The sequence below is a fragment of the Calidris pugnax genome, unplaced genomic scaffold (genome assembly GCF_001431845.1).
Source record: "Calidris pugnax isolate Ruff unplaced genomic scaffold, ASM143184v1 scaffold294, whole genome shotgun sequence".
Lineage (NCBI taxonomy): Eukaryota > Metazoa > Chordata > Aves > Charadriiformes > Scolopacidae > Calidris > Calidris pugnax.
In genome coordinates, this window is record NW_015094505.1 from 949723 (window position 1) to 969179 (window position 19457).

At 50.6% G+C, this 19457-nt stretch overlaps 1 protein-coding gene across 8 annotated transcripts in view; it reads right to left on the reverse strand.

The window, feature by feature from the left end:
- Positions 1 to 19457, reverse strand: part of MBNL3 (muscleblind-like splicing regulator 3) — a 64981-nt gene that overhangs the window by 43426 nt on the left and 2098 nt on the right. The window contains exon 1 of one of the 8 annotated variants that reach the window (XM_014963104.1): positions 7555 to 7686. The exons of the other annotated variants lie outside the window; for them this stretch is intronic. The gene's annotated coding sequence lies outside the window, so the exon portion shown is untranslated. Of the gene's footprint in view, positions 1 to 7554; positions 7687 to 19457 lie in introns of those variants that run through there. 8 annotated transcript variants of the gene reach the window in all.

A 19457-nucleotide genomic window follows, 5' to 3' on the forward strand; every position in this document is an offset into this window, starting at 1 on the left:
GGGGGAGGGAGGGGGGAGAGCATGAAACTACCGAATTCTGGTAGACTCTAAGCAGCCACAGCCATGGGTCCAAAACTCCCAAATCCTCATTCACCTGGCAATTAGGGGAGCCAAGAGCCGCTGTGAGTGAAGTTTTACTTTTTTGCACAGTGCTGAATACAGCAATGTTCTGCTGAATTTCCCCAGGACAGCAACAAAGAGGTCACGGCTGTCCTGCTTTCACGCAGGATTTTCATTTTAAGCTGTTTTGTTGTACTTGAAGGTTCTTACAAACTCGGAGCAGTTATTTTGTTGGGGAAAAGCCCTGTAGCTCCTTCATTATATTTTTACATCTTGACAACTCTTTCCAGCTCTGTTCTCCTGCCAAGCTCTCTTCATTCAGGCCAATGGTATGCTCTGTTATGCTCAATGAAAAACATGTATTGATTTTAACGTTTTTGGTTTGTGGAACATTTTTGCTTGTTCCAAGCAACGGACAGTGTTTACCACGGTCCAAGAAATATATATTAAAAGAGTACAGCGCTATCAAAGTATGCTTTTTATGAGCTGCAGAGCTACAGAGCAGAAAAACATGTTTATCTGAGAGATTACTATTTGCAATGAACTGCAATCTCATTCCACAAAAGACAGAAATAAAGACTTCATCGAGCTCCTTTCTTTTGTGTCTGCTGATACATTTTGATTAAGCTACGTTTTGTGAACCGTATCAGTCTATTACCACCACACATCTGAAACGAGGTTAAAGCAGAATAGAAGTATCATCAATTTAAGAGTTCTGAACTGATCATTTTTAATGCCTTCCAAGTATTATTCTGCTACTCTCCAAGGTTCAGGAATGCAGAAAGCACAATAAAATAAGTTTCTTTAATACGGTATCAAATACAGCCTCTCTCCAAGCAAAATAAGCTTTTACGGCCATCCCTGGCCACAGACCTGCTCAAGCAACTGATCGATAACAATTAGGAAGGCAGGCATTTAGCGCCCGGTAAAGAGAGCACCTTTAGAGGCACGTTTAGCCCTGGGATCACTGCATGTCTTTAGAGTAGGAGGAGAAGCAGGTGACATCCTGCCAACAGTAATACTCCTGAGAGGGAGCGTTTCAGTGTGGGACTATTTGAAAGTAAAGAAATCAATTCTACCTGGAAGACAGAAACACCGGCACGCCATTGATTTTTCTTCTGTAATAAATTACCAAAAAAACCCCACGCCAGCCTCTGAAACAATATTGCACAAGTACTGTATTAGCAAAACCCCACAGAAAAACAAACAAAATAAAACTCCTAAGATGTCTTCCACCTTTCCTCTCCCTCAGTTCTGTCCCTTGTGACTGCTCTTAGACCAGGCCAGCTTTTGAAAATACCAAGTGTAGTTTCTCTTCTCCCTTAAACCACTTTTTCCTTGCAAATCCCATAATCCAATTCTACAACTTTCACCGACTGATTGAATCTGTCAAGGTCATACGGAAAGTTGATGCTTCTGACCTTCCTCTACCTACAGTGTCTGCTGAATATTACAACTGCAGCAGGCGAACCGCTCCGAGCCAGAGCCAAGCAAAGTACATTAAAGCCCAGGAGAATAAATGTTAAAGCACTGTGTTCGTGAATGCAAATAGCGGGTGCGTGACCACCTCCGGCAGCCTCGCTCCTTGAGTTTACACAAGGGAGAAGGCAAACAGGGAAGCGCAGAGATTGATAACCAAGTGTCTGACCCAAACCCCTCCCTCCCATCCTGCAGAGGGTAAAGCCATGCCCAGAAAACCTCATTTGCTCTGTGTTTTGGAAAGCAAATGAAGCTGCAAATAAAAACATTGGTGGGTGGCTGGATTTGGGTTGTTAGAGGGCTTTTTTTGGTTTTGTTTTTTTTTTTTTAAGAACTTGGCAGAATATAACTATTTACCAACTGAGGATTAGACCAATTTTGTTTGTGTTGTTGCTTTGCTCAGAAAGCAACAGCTTAATGGGCACAAACAGATTCCTGGTTTTCAAAAAATAATGAAAAAATTAAAAAAAAAATAAAATTAATTCCATCTGGGCTGACCTGACAATTCCCAGGGAGAATCTTCAGTCTGGAAAAAATAACTCTGCAGGATGTGCTTCAGCCCCAACCACTGAGGGGCTGCCAGGGCGTAACTCAGCAGCACGGCCCACAGGGAAGGACGCTGGCCGGGCTCTGCTACACGCACCCATGACTCCTGCTGGGGCACACCATGGCACCGCCACCCTGCCTGTCCACCCTTCGGCTGGAAACACCAAGATCTGCCAGAAGAGGACAGGACGGTCCCTCTCTGCATTAGCTTGAGCCACCAGAGGAGGTGACTGCAGGGGAGCAGGCAGATGCAGCCATACAGGAAGATGATGCCCTCGGTTGTCTCCGCAAGGTTTGCTCCCAGACGTCTGTCAGAGCCCGGGGTCTGATGCTCCAAGGGACAGAAGACCTTTCTGCTCTTAGCTGAGACCTGCCCAACAGCAGAGAGCAAAGCCAGCTCCCCCTGATGCCCAGCCCACTGATGTCTCTCATAGAGTCATAGAGTTGCCCAGGCTGGAAGGGACCTCCAAAGGCCATCTAGTCCAACCCCCCCGCAGTCAGCAGGGACACCCCCAACTAGACCAGGTTGCCCAGGGCCTCGTCGAGCCTCTCCTTGAATATCTCCAGGGAAAGGGCCTCAACCACCTCCCTGGGCAACCTGTTCCAGTGCTCCACCACCCTCACAGTGAAGAACCCTCTCCTCATCTCCAGTCTAAATCTGTTCCCCTCCAGCTTGAAGCCATTGCCCCTCGTCCTGTCACTGCAGGCCTTTCTAAACAGGCTCTCCCCAGCCTTCCTGTAGGCTCCCTTCAGGTACTGGAAGGCTGCCATTAGGTCTCCTTGGAGCCTCCTCTTCTCCAGGCTGAACAACCCCAGCTCCCTCAGCCTGTCCTCGTAGCAGAGGTGCTCCATCCCCCTGATCATCCTTGTGGCCCTCCTCTGGAACCTCTCCATCAGGTCCATGTCCTCTCCAGCTTGTCTCCTACTTCCACTTTTCTCTGTCCCGCTGCTTGGCTCCCTTCACCGCTGCCTGTCCATCCCTTCCCTGCTGCACACTGAAGCCACCTTCTCCCACAGCGGTGGCTCTCTGGTTCACCAAAGTCAGGTTCACTAGAGACCAAGCTTTGTGCTTGTGCTCCTGTTTCAGCCAGCACCCCACCTCCCCATTGCTCCAGCTTAGCAGAGAAGCTACCAGACTACCAGGAGAAGGGCTGAGAGAAGATCTAAACTAGATATAAGGGAGAAATTTTTCACAATGAGGATGATGAAACACTGGCCCAGGTTGCCCAGAGAGATGGTTGATGCTCCATCCCTGGAAGGGTTCAAGGTCAGGTTGGACAGAACAACCTGATCTTGTTGAAGATGTCCCAGCTCATTGCATCTAGTCCAACCCAGACTAGATGCCCTTTAAAGGTCCCTTCCAACCCAAACCATTCCGGGACTGTGTGCCACCAACTCCACGTGCCCTCACTCATCTCCAAGCAAAAAACTGCAAATTCTTCTGGTCCGTGTCAGGCCTCAGATTTCACACCCAAGGTATCATGAACTTGTTGCTGGTCAAAGCATTAGGGGTGCAGATACAAAAAGCACCTCCAAGAGAGCTCTTGCAATCTGGTAAGCACAGCAGGCAAGGACCACACATCTCACCCAGGCCCTGGCTTCCAAGGAGGGCATCCAGGCCAAGTGACATTGAATCACGGCCCTCCTTCAGCTAGGAGGCAGCAAGGCTTGAAGAAAAAGGAAGGGAAAAAAAAAGAAAGAAGAAAAAAACCCCACCAAACAAAAAGAAATCCTGCCTTGCCTTAGGCAAATATTCCACCTCAGTTAGCTTTTGCAGAGTGATTTATTTTAGCGTGCTGTTTATTACAGCCAGTAACGTATGCACATTTAAGTCACAGAGGGGATTTTTCTTTTAAGAAAACACCTTTAGAAGTGCTGTTTAAGAAGCGCCTGGCACTAGAAAGCAGATATGTGACCGATCTTTGCTACCACCTCAAGCGAAAGGGAGGTTAAGGCAGTGTAAATGCTTGTGAGGAGCTGAGCCCACAGGGCAGCACAGCAAGCCTTCATGCATGGAAGTAAACACGAAGGGCTCACAACGCCAAAGATAATGCACTGCCATCTCTATGGGCAACGGGGAAATTTTGCAATAACACAGTTCTGGGCTAAAGCAGCAAGCAGTGGGACACGTTTAGCTGCGGTTCACAGAAGTACAATGCAGGCAGCCAGCCTTAAGGGACAGGAGGCCAAATTCTGAAACCTGAAAACCTGTTAATTTACGATGGATTTATTAAAACAGCCTCAGCCAGAGCAAAGCTTCAACCTGTCCTAATTACAAGACTCCTCACGGGCCCCTGGTTCCCGCAGTCTGTTATCTAGTCTCACGAGGGCCTGTGCGGATTCACACTCCCCAACCTCCCCCAGCCAAAGCTGATCTCTGAGCCCAGCCAAGGACCAAACCCTGGCACTATAAATCCAGGATTCAGAGTCACTAGGGTCAGGTACAGCCCAAAGACCCCACCAGCAAGTGAGAGCAGCCCGTTTTCTTCGCACAGCACCAGGAAGGGGGGGATTAACTGATAACGTATTTTGTAGAAACCACGGTTCCAGAGGCTGAAAGGTTAATTTCACATGGAGCTGCAGCCACAGATGAGATCTGTCCCCTCTCCTGTAACAAGAGCTGTAGGACAGGACACTGAAAAGTTTGTAGGGCCTTCTCGGGTGGGTGTATCCACTTTCTCCTGAGGGATGCAACTTTTGCCCTGCCAACAATCCTGACCTAAATTCTCCTCTGAGCGGCACTGGTGTGAGCGCCAGAAGAGCTAAGAAAGGAATGTGTCGTGTGTGTGTGCACGCGTGTCTGTCCGTCTGTCCCCGCAGACCGACAGGAATGGAACTGATCAGGGCTTGCCTTTCATTTGCTTGGCTTTTTGGAACTTGGTGGGTTTTTTTTTTTTTAATAACTGCCAGATTTGCTTATTTAGGTTTGAGAGCACAACAGAAAAGCTGGGGGAGGCAGAAGCAACTAAAGCACATAAATGTGGGCACACTTGCTTTTTCAGGCTTCGGTCACAAAAAGCAAACTGAGCAAATTACTGTGGGCTCTTTTCTGCCCTTTCCATGTTACTGCTCCACTCCCCAAACTCCTGCCCTCATCATCCACTCTCCTATCCTCGTCCCGGGTGCAGTGCACACCACCCACCCTCAACCTTTTGCAGATGAGGAGGAATGCACGGATTAGCTTTTAAAGGCTGTTTTCTACTAGAAAGCAACCTCGACGACATGACTTCCTTAGGCAGGCAGATACCTGACCTCATACATTCTGCTTCTGTCACTTCAGACACAACACAATCCCTTCCTAAGAGGGCAAGGAGAAAAAGACCTTTCACTGCCCTCATCGGCTACAGCCAGGATGAGTCAGCTGCAATGCACAAAACTCATTTGATTTTAGGGAAGAGGGGGCCCATACCTCTCCAGACTGGCTAGGAGAGGTTTTTTCCTGCAAGGAAGAGTGACCTCTCTTGAGGACATCTGCAGCCTCTCCGCCACGTGAGAGGAGTAGCTGCAAAGAAGCTCCAGTGTCATTAGCGAGTCTGGAATGCAGCACAACGTCAGCCAACACCCGGCTGGAAAAAATGCTCTCATTCGCTTCAACCCAGATAGATGGGTTTCTGATAGGGCCCCGGCGGAAATCCCTGCACAGGCTTTTAGGCAAGTACCTCTGATAGAAAGAAAGAAAGAATATGAAGGGAAGTGTTAACATTTTTTCCTCTGGCTGGGCTAAGCTCTGAAAGGATGTTTAAAAATCATTCTCTGAGAATTAGCACAATCAAAACGACAACAAAAATCTTTTTCAGGGGTGTTTCTGTCCTAGCTACTGTGAGCTCTGTTCTGAGGAAAGACTTCTAAAGATTCTACGTTAACCTGAAGAGTTCAGGAAAGCCACACAGAGAAACACAGAACAACAATGAAAATCCTCTTAATTCAATCTGCGCTTTATCGCACAAGGCCACAGCAGGGGATTTCTGGCTGTGGGAATATAAATACTCATCCACGCTACGGCTCAGGGTCCCGCTCCGATTCCTACCCAAACACAGAAAGAGACAGTCCCAGCCAGCAGAGTTTTCAGTCTAAACACAGCAGAGGTGGCCAGGGGAAGGCCGGGCCTGCAGGCCGCAGCCCGGCTGCTGTGTGCGGGCCGCTGCAGCGCTGCAGCTGCCATGCCCTTGATGCTTCCCGAGCTCCTGCCTCCCGGCGGGAGGAAGCCTGCCCTTCCCCTCTCTGCATGGCCAGCTAAAAGCCATCCTGCCCATTTGCCTCTCAGACCCCAAGGGACTTTTTTTTTTTCCCCCGCCTCAGCTCTCCCAGCTGTGGTGCAGGAGTGGTTTGAGTGGGCTCTGGTGCCAGGAGAGGTGTGACATGGAGCCAGCAGGGAGGCTGTGCTGGTGCCGGGGGGTAATCCACGTCCCGTCATGCCAGCCAGCAGACGCTGATGGAGCTGACAGTGGCGGGTGGCAGGGGTCCTTACTGCATCACCAAGCTCCTTCATCCCGCAGGAGAGTGCCCTGGGGGGCCGACTCTGCTCCCCCCCTGGGGCTACCTCCACGTCCTCACAACCAAGCTGCAGTTGGGTGAAGGTTTTGGACATCCCTGTCCTGCTTTCACCAACCCTGATGGCTCTCCTGCTCCCAGTGCCTGGGTCACTCAGCCTGCTTGCCTTGCTCCAGCACGCCATGGAGGCCTTACGGGCCGCAGGACTGACACAGCAGGGAGCCAAAGCCTGCGGGGAGGTAACCCTGATGACTGACTTCTTCATCTGCAAGCGCACCAGATGCACCGAGAAATAAAAATGACTGCTGAAGCAACAGGAGAGGCAGAAGGCAAGAGACATCCCGGGTTGCCTTGTTCAGTCCCCACAGACACCACACCTAACGACAGGGATGGAGAGGACGGGGGAGCTGCAGGAGGGCTCAGGGACAAATAAGCCCAGAGGGGAGGAGGAAACAGAGCAGAAAGGAGAATCAGGGCATAAGGCCACAAGTCTTGCACCACAGGAACAAGATTTGGGAGGGCTCTTGCAGAAAGCACCAGGGCCACCTTTAAGGCCTTCCCTACAGCATGTGGGACGGAGCGACATTCCCTCCAGAGACAACTCTCTGTCTCGGAAATCCACTGTTTTATGAAACAGGATTCCCTCACATAGGGAGGGAAAGCACTTTCCTTCCTACAGCTGACCTTGAAAACCATCACCTCTGCCATATCTGGATGACCTTCCAAGCCCTCCTTGAAGGTTCATCGACATGTCTGGCTTCCAACTTCCCACTGCCCTGGCTACTCAGCGCTACTGCAAGGGCTGAAATGCCCAACGAGGCTCTCGCTGCCTCCTGCCAAACTCCTCCAGTGCCTCGGTGCCTGCAGCACCACACGGCAGGGACCCTGCGAGCAGAGCCCAAACGCTGCACAAGGCTGCAGGAACCCACTGTGCGGGATCAAGCATCACTTCACGTTGAGAAAGCAAGCTTTACTCACGCTCTGATCCTTCAGGAGCTGACAGCAAGAGGCAGAAACATCAGTCAGCAGGATCGGCCGGCACGGTTGGGATTACACGCTGAGGTTTTGTTTTCAAACTTTGCCTGGTTGCGGCAGGGCTCTTTAAGGACCTAATCTCCGTGTGACTGTTCCCTGCACCAGCCGTGCCCCTGCGGATAAGAAGGACTTAGGAAAACACCGTCTAATGACGGCTGCGCTCGCTGGCAGGCTGGCTCCAGCTCCACTGCCTCTGTGCCGCCCCTGGCCATCTCCTCCACCCCAGCCAGATACTCCATGCCCCACTGACTGGGAGCCGTTTTCTCTCAACAAGCACCCAGAGCTGCTCAGAGCACCCCAGAGCTGCTCACTCAAAGCAGAAGTAAAGGGACAAATAGAGTTAAAGCAGCACAGTTTGGGCTAGTGGGCTTAAATCCTCATCAGAACCTGGTGTGGGTACTGCTGGGCAGAAATGTGGGCATCACTAATACAACTCAGCTGATCCCAACACTCCTATCCGTAGGGGTTGTTTTGGGGCTTTTCTTGATACCTGTGTAGGAGAGACCAGCTAAAAGCAAGTGCTGTTAGTGCAGAGTACATTCAGAGGCACGATAAAAACTCAGTGCACACCACTAACCAGAATCTGACTGGGCACTGCCTTGTGACACCATACTCGGTCTGTAGGACTAGCTAAACCGCTCCTGGGTCCCATTATTGGGACTGGTAATTAAAGCAGAATTTGTCTCCGCTTTTTAGCAGCCCTCCACACACCTACCCCAGCACAGGGTGAGGGCTGGTGGTGTCCCCAGTGTCCCCACAGCAGGTGTTGGGCCGGGTGGTGGGTCCCTCTCCACCCTGCGGCCACAATAGTTTTAAACAGCACAGGGAGAGAAAACTTCTCCCCCCAAGCACAGGCTGCCACCTTTCAAACAAGGTCAGACACCAACCTCCTCCCCCTCCGCCAATGACCTTATTAGCACCGATCGTGGTTCTAATAATACCCTGTGCTGTAAGCGGGCCATCTGCCATAACATTTCACTACGGAGTCGGGGAATTGCTTGGTTTGAATACACTCATGTCCCAGCAATCCAATTGTCCCCCCTTAGGGACATGCACCTTCCCCCCAGCTCTAAGGCAGGCGCTGCAGAAGGGCAGCTCCGGCTCAAGCAGGGAGAGAGCAGCACAGAGCCATCCCCAGGGACTGCCTCCAGACAGGGGAGCTGGAACCAATACAGGTTAGGGATGGACCTGCTGGAAAGCACTTCTGAGGAGAAGGATCTGGGGGTCCTGGTGGACAGTAAACTATCCAGGAGCCAGCCATGGGCCCTTGTGGCCAAGAGGCCAATGGGATCCTGGGCTGTGGAGGGAAGAGTGTGGCCAGGAGGTGGAGGGAGGTCATTCTCCCCCTCTGCTCTGCACTGGGGAGGCCACGACTGGAATCCTGCCTCCAGTGCTGGGCTCCCCAGTTCCAGAGAGACAGGGAACTGCTGGAGAGAGTCCAGCGTAGGGCAACAAAGATGATGGAGGGCTTGGAGCATCTCCCAGATGAGGAAAGGCTGAGAGAGCTGGGGCTCTTGAGCCTGGAGAAGAGAAGGCTGAGGGGAGACCTTATCAATGCTGACAAGTGTCTAAAGGGTGGGTTGGAGGAGGATGGAGCCGGACTCTTTCCAGTGGTTCCCAGGGACAGGACGAGGGGCAACGGGCACAAGCTGGACCATGGGAAGTTCCACTGGGATGTGAGGAAGAACTTGTTTGGGGTGAGGGTGGCAGAGCCCTGGCAGAGGCTGCCCAGGGAGGGTGTGGAGTCCCCTTCTCTGGAGATCTTCAAGCCCCGCCTGGATGCTCCTGAGTGATGTGCTCTGGGCAGCCCTGCTTTGGCAGGGGAGTTGGACTGGACGGTCTCTAGAGGTCCCTTCTGACTCTGACAATTCCGTGATTCTGTGAAAAGCAGACTTAGAGGTTAAAAATCCCTCACTCCAGCATCGACAGCCTCCAACTCCCCTCTGACGGTGGGGACACTGGGTAACCACGTCACTGAAACCCAAAACCAAGGCCAAACACTAACCAGATGTTCAGAGAGCAGGAAGCAAATCACCAAGGCTGCTGAGAGCAGCGTTACTTCTGTGTCATGGACTTTCCACTGCATGAACAGCAGAAAGATTTTATTATCCTAACACATTAGCTATGGTTAAACTAATGTTTTCACTGCTGTTACAGGAGAGGGGGCTTTCATAACATTAGACAGGTAAACTTGTGGAAGAGCTAACCGTGTTTGACAGCAATTCATTTAGAAAAAGCCAGGGTTTGAAACGGTTTCTCAGTGAGGACATCTGTCCAAAACACCCACAGCCTTGTTACTACAGTAGCTCAGCTCCACTTGGTCTTCAAAGACATTTTCCTTATACTGCTCTTGTGAGCTCAAAAAGCGCAATTAGGCACAGAGACTGACATCACAACACCTTAGAGTAGCCTGTGTCATCGGAAGGCTTTGGAAAGCCAGCTTCCCAAATCCTTGGCCTGTCCTCTAATCAAAAGACCATCATCAGACGTGGCATGAGAGGCCACACGGGGCAAAGAAGGGGGTCAGTGCCTGGTTCTCTGCTGTTTTATGAACAACAGTAAAACAGCAGCAATAAGCTGCACCTGCATGGGGCAACATTCACCCAAATGCCTCAAAGCATTTATTTTAATACCAGCATAACTATATTATTGGGACAGATTTTCAAAGAGCTCAGCTCCTCACTTGGAAATCTAACCACTTATTTAAATGCTCAGTGGGAGATGTCAGATGATGGGCTCTCCAGAAAGCCTGGCACATCTTGTTTGTATTTGTTTTAAAAGCCTCCAAACAGCTCAATTACTTAAATGCCTGTTACTGCACCCTCCTTCAGCTTGGTGAACCAAGTGGCAGAAAGCTATTGTCAGCAAAGGGATTAGATCAAGCTGGTGCTACGCTGCTCAACTCCATCCACTCCACATGGTCGCTCAGAGTCACTCTCCTCAAAGGCATCTTCCATCCCCTTTCCCTCAGCTTGCTTCACTGGGCTAATGCCATCACGGAGCAAGAAAAGTAACTAGGTAGCTTCACTGACACAGCAGCAAGACAGGACACCACGGCCAAGCGTGACCCCCATGCTTACAGGGATCCTCTCTGCTCCAGACTCTCCCCGGGGACAGGAAGTTGCAGGTTTGGGGTGTCTATCTGAATCCCAGTGTTAGCTACCACTATAGATCAGGGATGGAAGATGGAAAGCTTGAAGCTCCTTCCCCACACGGACCTGGCAGTGCCAGGGCTTGCAGCACAGCGCCTGTTGAGGTGCCAGAGCTTACTGTACCAACAAATAACCCTGCCCAGCCAACCTGACTCTCAGCCATGCAAGAATAAAGGCAGGAGGTGCCACAGCTTGCTAGCTGGGCTTCTGCGCCCCATCTCCCTCCTTCGGCACAGAGGAAAGCCCCGGGGCTGGCAGAGCACCCCCTGCACCCACCCTGGGTCCGGGCACAGAGCTTGTGCCCGCAGATCCACACGGGTTGCCAGCTCCAGGTACGGGTGCTGAGCACACACCAAGAAACTCCCCCAAACTGGAAGGCCAAAGGTGGCAGAGGAGATGGCCACAGGTGGTTCTCCCTCTTCGGAGAATGGCTGAGGACCGTTTTCCTCTCCCAAAACCTGAGCAACAGCTCACGTCAGCGCCAAGGAGCTCTTTGCTGCCCACCTGGAATTCTACAGTGCTTAAAATCAGGCTTAAGTACTTTGCAGCACTGGAACCTCAGTCCGGAGGGCTTTGCCCTGAAAAAAGGCAAGTAAGCCTGAGGAGCAGGAGATGGCATGCCATGGCCCGTGCAAGGCTGCAATATGCCCATAAAAGGTTTCAAATTGTATCTGCTTAAGAACACTCAGCAGCTCAGAAGGGTTTAGAGGCGCATTCCAAAAGAATTTCTCTTCTGCTTTTTTAGGCAAGTGCGAGCAGCAGTCAGCACTTTACCATCATCTTCCCCACCAGAACATCGAGGTTACTCGTGGCTGACTTTAACACAGTCAAGGCTGCTGGCCTTCTCCTTTGGGGACGGTGGTTTGCTCACGGCGACGGCCGGGGCCGTGCGAGCTGGAGGCAGGAGCAGAGGCCGGAGGGGAGAGGAGAGGGGAGGAGAGGCCGGCAGGAAAACGCCGCTGCTGGATTTGCTTGGCCTGCCTCCGCCGAGAGGCTGGCCTCCAAAATGCAGTCTCAGGACAAATCTGTAGCCACTGCCCTGCTTTCCAGCACGTTCATGGGGAAAACGCACCCCAGTCTGAGGCCCAAGGAAGAGCTGTAATGAATTAATTTGTTAGCTGCAGGAAGAAAGAGAAGAAGAGAGTGGTGCCATGCCTGCCCCTTGCACCAAGAGTGCCTCCCGACGTGCCAGCCTGCACCTACACCTCTGCCAGCCTCCTCAACCCAACCCAGGGACACCACACGTGAGACACCACCCCCAAACAGCAGGGAACAGCAGAGGCTTCTGCCCCCTTGCAGGCAAGCCCTCCAGAGACACACAGGGTCAGGAGGTCTGGGTCACAGACAGGGCTCTCCAGGTTCAGAAACAGAAGACCTTTAGAGGACATTTCTACAAACACAAGGCTGGACCTGGTGCTACCCCGTGACCGCGCACTGCCACAGCAGAAGATCCTTTCAGTGTCCCCTGATGAGTCAAACCCCAGCCTCACCCCAGCAGGGACTGCCCACCCCTCGGGCACTCCAGGAGGGCTGCCAAGACACTCTGCTTATGGGTACCCACAGGAGGGCGGAACAGTCCCAATGAATTCACCTTCCAGCACAAGGTGAGTGTTAAAGACCCACCAGGGTCCCCACCCCACCGATGCTTTGATACTCACCAGGCCAAAGCCACCCCATGGGCAAAAAGACTCTCACTCCCAGGCCTGGCTCTGGCAATGGCACCCACCGGGCAGGGGAAGAGTCACCTCACCTTGTGCCATCAAAGGGGTCGGATGTGTGACAATGCAAGAGGTCTACCAGAGGTGGGAGAGGATGGTGGGAAGAGACATGCTCCTCCCTACAGGAAGTCATGGCGGACATGAAGAAAAGCGTTCAGAAGTGACTTGCACTGTTACTGATATTAGTTGATGAATGTTTCCACGTTGACCAGGCTGGTGTAACACAGGGAAACCAACACAGATGCTTAAATTTGCCAGGGACCCACTGCAAAGCAAATACCCAAATTCATCTAACATCCACTCTCCACATGAGTAGGAGTCTGAGGTCTGTTTGGTAGATCAATCTGGCATATGAAGGACCAGCACTTTCAGGAGGAAGATGCCCAAGCCTAATCCATTAAGAAAATGTGAACTCCAAGTATTGCACTACTACAAATGTCATACTGAGAGCTTTGGAGGGCATTTCTGTTCCTGACAACTCCTTGCAAGCTTTCACACAGGATCTTAACATCCACCTCTGTACTGATGACAGCAACCCTGCACTGACTAACAATGTGGCCCCTCCAGCTCATATCTCCAGGAGTCCCCAAGGAGCCCTCAATGCTGGGATGGGTCTCACCTCTCATGGTTTCCATCAGAGGTGCACAGTACTCCCAGGGCTTCCTCCACTCTTCCAGAAATGAGCTAATAAGGGAGCACATCTCCAGAATGGCACCAAAACAAGACTATGCACCAGGAAACCTATGCCATCCTGTCTTTCTTGCCATGTTACCCCTGAACAACACCAGAAGGACCTAATGAAGATGAGGACAGGCCCAATCCCATCTCCTTCCACAACACACCTCAAAAATCATCTGCTTGCTTTTAAGTATAGACAAGGAGTTCCTGCCAAGGACTCTGCCTTACATCTTTGCAAAGAGCTGGAATGAATAGGACTTTCCCACCCCTTGCTGCCTGTTGCTGTCCCCGCAGCAGAGTCACCAGGTAACACCAGTCTGTTTCCAGTTACATGCGTTCATCACCCAGCACCTCAACACAGAGCCAGGACCAAGGGAATTTCAGCTCAGATGCTGGACTTCACATTCAGCATCTATGGCCCTCTGTCCTCCAGCTAACCCTGCTGCATGGGCAGTAATCTGCAACGGAGAAGCCAAGGGACAGCTTGGGGGAGCAACCTTTTAAACCAGCAACCTTTTAAACCACGATAGCAAGATTCACCAGTGCTCATCTGTCACAGTTCAACTGTTCAAAAAGTCACAGTTAAATGAAGTGAAACTGCTGGGACATCAAAGAAAACCTATGGATAATGCTACATAAATCAAGCACAGAATCATAGAATTGTCTGGGTTGGAAGGGACCTTTAAGATCATCCCGTCCAACCACCAACCTAACTCTGATAAAAAAGCCCATCACTAACCCATGTCTCTAAGCACTATGTCAACGCAGCTGTTAAATCCCTCCAGGGATGGTGCCTCAACCACTGCCCTGGGCAGCCCATTCCAAGGCTTCATAACCCTTTCTGTGTCAAAATTGTTCCCAATATCCAATCTGAACCTCCCCTGGCACAACTTGAGGCCGTTTCCTCTTGTCCCATGGCCTGTTCCTTGGGAGATAAGACCGACCCCCCCTGGCTACACCCTCCTTTCAGGGAGTTTAACACGCTCGGCACAGACCTCTGTCCTACAGAAAGATCAGTTAGGCACTTTATAGCAGCAAGGTGTATCTTCCCCTGGAAAGTTCAACATGCCCAGGGTGTGTGTGTGTCACACGCCACCCAAGTAACCAACCTGACCCCAACAGAGAGCATCTGCAGTCCAGACACCGGGACAGGATCAGGAGATGCTCAGCCACAGGCACTGCCAGGTGAGCTTCTCTGTCAGCAGTCTCCATCCCACAGCTACGCCAAAACCTTCTGGAGACACTGCAGAGAGTACACACAGCTTGTGTGCCAACTACATTACACTGCAAAAACACAGAGCTGCTTGTAACCCATACACGAGAAGGGATCAGACCTAAATATTGTTTTTCCATTTCAGCTCTCCTATTCTTCTTGAAGTACCACTCTACTTTAAGAGAATTACAATAGAAACAGTTCTTATAAGTAAGTCTAAATACATTTTTCCCTACTTTTATGTGTTATAAAAAGCACTTATGATGTGCCCTAAGACTCAAGAGCATCCAAGACGACACAGAAAGCTGCTGCAAATCTACTTCTCATCACTAAATGCTGTCGCTACGCAGTTAAGTGCCTTCATGACCAATGGAAAGTAAAGGTTTCTCACAAAAGAGACTTGGCTCAACGCTGTTCATCTGGTTTATTTGCATCTCCATTACACTGAGCTGAGACACACAGTCAGAGATTCTCCAAAAATATCTCTATGGTTTTGTTTGCTTTCTTCTTCCTCTATAAGAGTGTAGCCATATGCTAAGTTTAGTGAGTGTTTTTAGTTGTTTCCTAGTTTGGAGTCTATTTAAATGTTTTAAAAATTGATACAACTGCAAACCAGTAACAGTCAGAAATAATTGCAGTGAAGTCAGCATAAACCAGATACAAATTAGCGTGAAAACTACAAGGAACAGCCTCAGGTGAAACAGCTTCACCAAGATATGGTACGTTTACTGCCCAAGCACAGTAAACTTTTTAGACTTTGGGACTTTGAATACTATTACCACATAATAACATTTCTTTTAGAAAACAGACAATTTAGACAAAACTGTACTGTTAGAAACTCCTGATTTTATGCCTGTTCACAGACAACTCACTTTTTTTTTTAATATATATATAGTGCTTTGAAACACACAGTAGCTTAAAGTTTTTAAATTAGATCTCCCAAAGCCAAAATTCATACCCCTGAAATTTTCACCATGCTATTTTCTGTCTTTCAAAACGCTCTTCAAAACTTTGACTTGCATATGGAAACATCTACATTCATAAAGCAAATTAAATAAGCAAACCAAACACCACCACCACACCCCAAAAAGCTGGGCTTGTAACTTTTTTTTAAACCACGAGTCCATAGTGCAGATATCCAAACTGTGAGCAGCATAAATCAAAGCCTCTGTGAGCACCTGGAGTGCATTACCTGCATATTTTTATATAATACGTCACTATCTCCTAACACCCATCTCCCAGCTTACTGCTTAATCAGTGTTTCCAGTGACCAAAGCAAGCGGGTTTTTCCCCCCTTCCTGACATCTTTAGAAACTGAAGAACACAACTAATGATTTGCTGGCCAGGGAATTAAAAGTAGAAAGGCTCATAGCATGCCTGCCTGATCCAGCCTGAATAGGAAGGTTAATGACTGGATGAAGGCCTGCAGACGGCCCACCCCAGCGCCAGGACAAGCCTTTGTAGGAGCTGCCACCAGCCAGCAAACTGTGCCCTGACCCTTGCCAAGAGCACCCACTAAGCACGGGACAGGGCACACCAAGCCCAGAGAAGGGGCAAAGAACAAAGCCCGAGGCCATCTGGCTCTACTGTAATGGCAGTCCACTCCTCTCCCTTGCTCAAAACGTCTCCGAAGTACTGTGGGACCTGCCCAGGAGCTACCATAGAGCTGACCAGCAAGCCCTTGAGGTCACTTCTGGAAGGGGGGTGGCCCAGCGGTGGGGCCAGCTCTCACACCTCCAGACTGCCCTCCACCCAGCAGAGCAGCTTGCCCTTCCATTCACACAGTCTAATTCAGACAACGCTCTTCTTCCAGAATAATGAGGGGGGAGGCGCGAGGAGGGAGCGAGAGCTCTTTTGGCATCCAATTCAAATCTGTGAACAGCTTCTCACAAGGAACTATTTTTAAGTTTCATATCAATCTGCTTGAGAAAGGTTCCTTCTGCTGCCTACCAATGTGCAACCCTCCTTCGAAGAACCCCAGCAAGATCCAGCCCTGCACTTGCAACCTAACCCAGACTGGGTACTTCAGAACCCAATCACCCCCAAACCACAAGGATGCTCCTGCAGAGCGTGTGCCCTGGTGAACCCCACCCCAGCATCAGGGAAGCCCCATCCTCCCGTTACCTTCCAAAGTTCTGTGTGTTCTTCACAAGCTTACAGGTAGCACACATCCACCTGTCAAACAGCCCGCACGGAGGGAGGCAGCGTGGGGAAGCATTACTGCTCTCACCACTGCAATACAGGCCGGAGCGCTAGATGAGATTGAGAAATGAAAAAAAAAAAAAAACAACCCAAGAAAGGAGCTGCAGTAAGCATATAGACACTGTGCATGACCTGACCAGCGAGGTGAAACCATTGTACGCCGGGTTATCAGAGGTTCCTGTAGGAAGGCATTGTTCAGGCTTAAAGAGGGCTGTGAGAAAAAACCCAAGGAACAGCACTACACAATGGATGCAGATAAGCAACCTCTGAACAAAGCCCTGGGTGGCTGCAAGGCAACTGGAAAACTTATTAGCTGCAAGCATTCTATATCCGGTCTCCAATAAAGCAACACAGATGTTCTCCTAATGCCGGGCGTGAAAAGATGAGAAGAGCACTAAGTAGCCATCAAGCCCTGGGCAGGAGAGAGGGTCAGTGTCCAACAGCTGTCGGAGGGAAACAGCGGCTGCGCACACAAAGATCATAGAATCATAGAATTGCCCAGGCCAGAAGGGCCCTCCAAAGGTCATCTAGTCCGACCTCCCCGCAGTCAGCAGGGACCCCCCCAACTAGACCAGGTTGCCCAGGGCCTCGTCGAGCCTCTCCTTGAATATCTCCAGGGATGGGGCCTCAACCACCTCCCTGGGCAACCTGTTCCAGTGCTCCACCACCCTCACAGTGAAGAACCCTCTCCTCATCTCCAGTCTAAATCTGTTCCCCTCCAGCTTGAAGCCATTGCCCCTCGTCCTGTCACTGCAGGCCTTTGTAAACAGGTTCTCCCCAGCCTTCCTGTAGGCTCCCTTCAGGTACTGGAAGGGGCTATTAGGTCTCCCCGGAGCCTCCTCTTCTCCAGGCTGAACAACCCCAGCTCCCTCAGCCTGTCCTCGTAGCAGAGGTGCTCCATCCCCCTGATCATCCTTGTGGCCCTCCTCTGGACCCTCTCCATCAGGTCCATGTCCTTCTTATATTGAGTGCTCCAGACCTGCACACAATACTCCAGGTGAGGTCTCACCAGAGCAAAGTGGCAGAATCCCCTCTCTGGACCTGCTGGCAACGCTTCTTTTGATGCAGCCCAGGATGGGATTGGCCTTCTGGGCTGCAGCTGCCCACTGCCTGCTCATGTCCAGCTTCTCGTCCACCAGCACCCCCAAGTCCCTTTCCTCAGGGCTGCTTTCCAATCCCTCACCCCCTAGTTTGCATTGGTGGCGAGGATTGTTCCAGTCCAGGTGCAGAACCTTGCATTTGCTCTTGTTGAACCTCATGAGGTTCACCTGGGCCCACTTGAGGTTCATCCTGTCCACAGGATGCGTGAGAAAAGCCTCTTCTTAACAAGTCGGAGAAAGGTAACACCTCTCTAGTCACCAGTAAGGGAAGTTATGACCACGAGCCCCTCGATACCTCTGCAAACAGGGCTCTGCACGCCCGGCTCCAGCTCAAGGACAGCCCCGTTGTTGGGGAGTTCAGGCAGCAGGGCGGTTATCTCCCTGGGGAAACGAAGGCTGTCCATGCACACACAGGCTGTGGCGCTGGGGAAGGCACCTCTCAAGGGCACAGCAGACCTGGGGCACTGCTCAGCCACAGCAACCAGAGCTGTGGGGCTGGAGGAAGGGTGGGCTTCCAGACCCACTGCTTGTTTGAGAAGTAGGGTGCAGAAACCGCCCCGCCATCAATCCCTGGCCACGTGCTCCGCACAGCATGACCTCTCCCCACAGCCAGAGCTGTCGGCCCTCCGTGAGGCTTTCCTAAGCCTGAAAAATCTGGAAAATCTGTTCAATGGAAAATTGAGGCCGCCTAACTAGCACATACTGGGCATCTGCTACTGTGTCAAGAGGAAACTGCAACAAGAACATTAGTTAACAGCCTGTTACACAGGAAGCAACGCTGAGCTGTAGAAGATCATACTCAACTCTTTTGGCATCTTTTGCTTTCTCAGGATGGCGCTCCCCATCCCATTCCCCACCGCTGAAGCAGGAGAAGCCTTGGCTTGTGCTGGCAGGTGGGCTTTGAACCCCAGCTCCCCATACGCTCTACGCTGGGTCCTACACATCTCCCAGCCCTAGCTGCAGGGAGAAGGGCTGGCACAGAGGGCCTGGGGGTGCTGCAGATGCCGGACCCCAAGTGTCACCCACCTGGGTGGCTGCACAGGGGACACCTCCCCAGGACGCTGCAAACATCAGGCGAGGGACATGGCACTACCCTACATGGTGTGGCAGCGCTCCTTTCCCTTCACAAATAAGTGCCATAAAATGTAAACACATTAATCTCTTCATTCAAAGTATCCGCACTGCCACCGGCTACAATTCACCAGTTTCAAGGGCATAAAGAACTTGCTTTTTTTCCCCCCCCCCGATAAAAACATTTTTGTCTCTTGTTGTCAGCAAACCGGCAATGTAAATGAACATTTGAAAGTCATTGTATAACTAGAGTCATTGCATATAATCTGATTAAAAAGAGCAAAACCGAACGCAAACAGGAAGCTGGAGCTCCTTGGTAAAAAGGAACAGAAGCGAAAATAGGAAGAAGCCACAAACAGTCAGAAAATGGGTAAACCCACACTAGACTGGATCTAGCCCTGGTCTGATCCTGCACGTACGTAATTCCACTGGTTCTGTTACTCATTATGCTCATAAAAATCAACCCAAATCTCTTCATGCAACAGTTGGAAGTTCAAGTGAAAACTTCTAAGCTTGTAAAATTTATCAGATTCCTTCTAGAAACTCAAATGGGTTAATTCCTCTGATTAAAACATTAAACATAACGTCAAGAGCTCTCAAAAGCAACTCCTCATCCATACTGTCTCAGGCTTTTACCATCCTATTTAAAACACCTCTGAGGAGCCACACTTTTGGGAAAAAGGAAAAAAAAAAAAAAAAAAAAAAAAAAAAA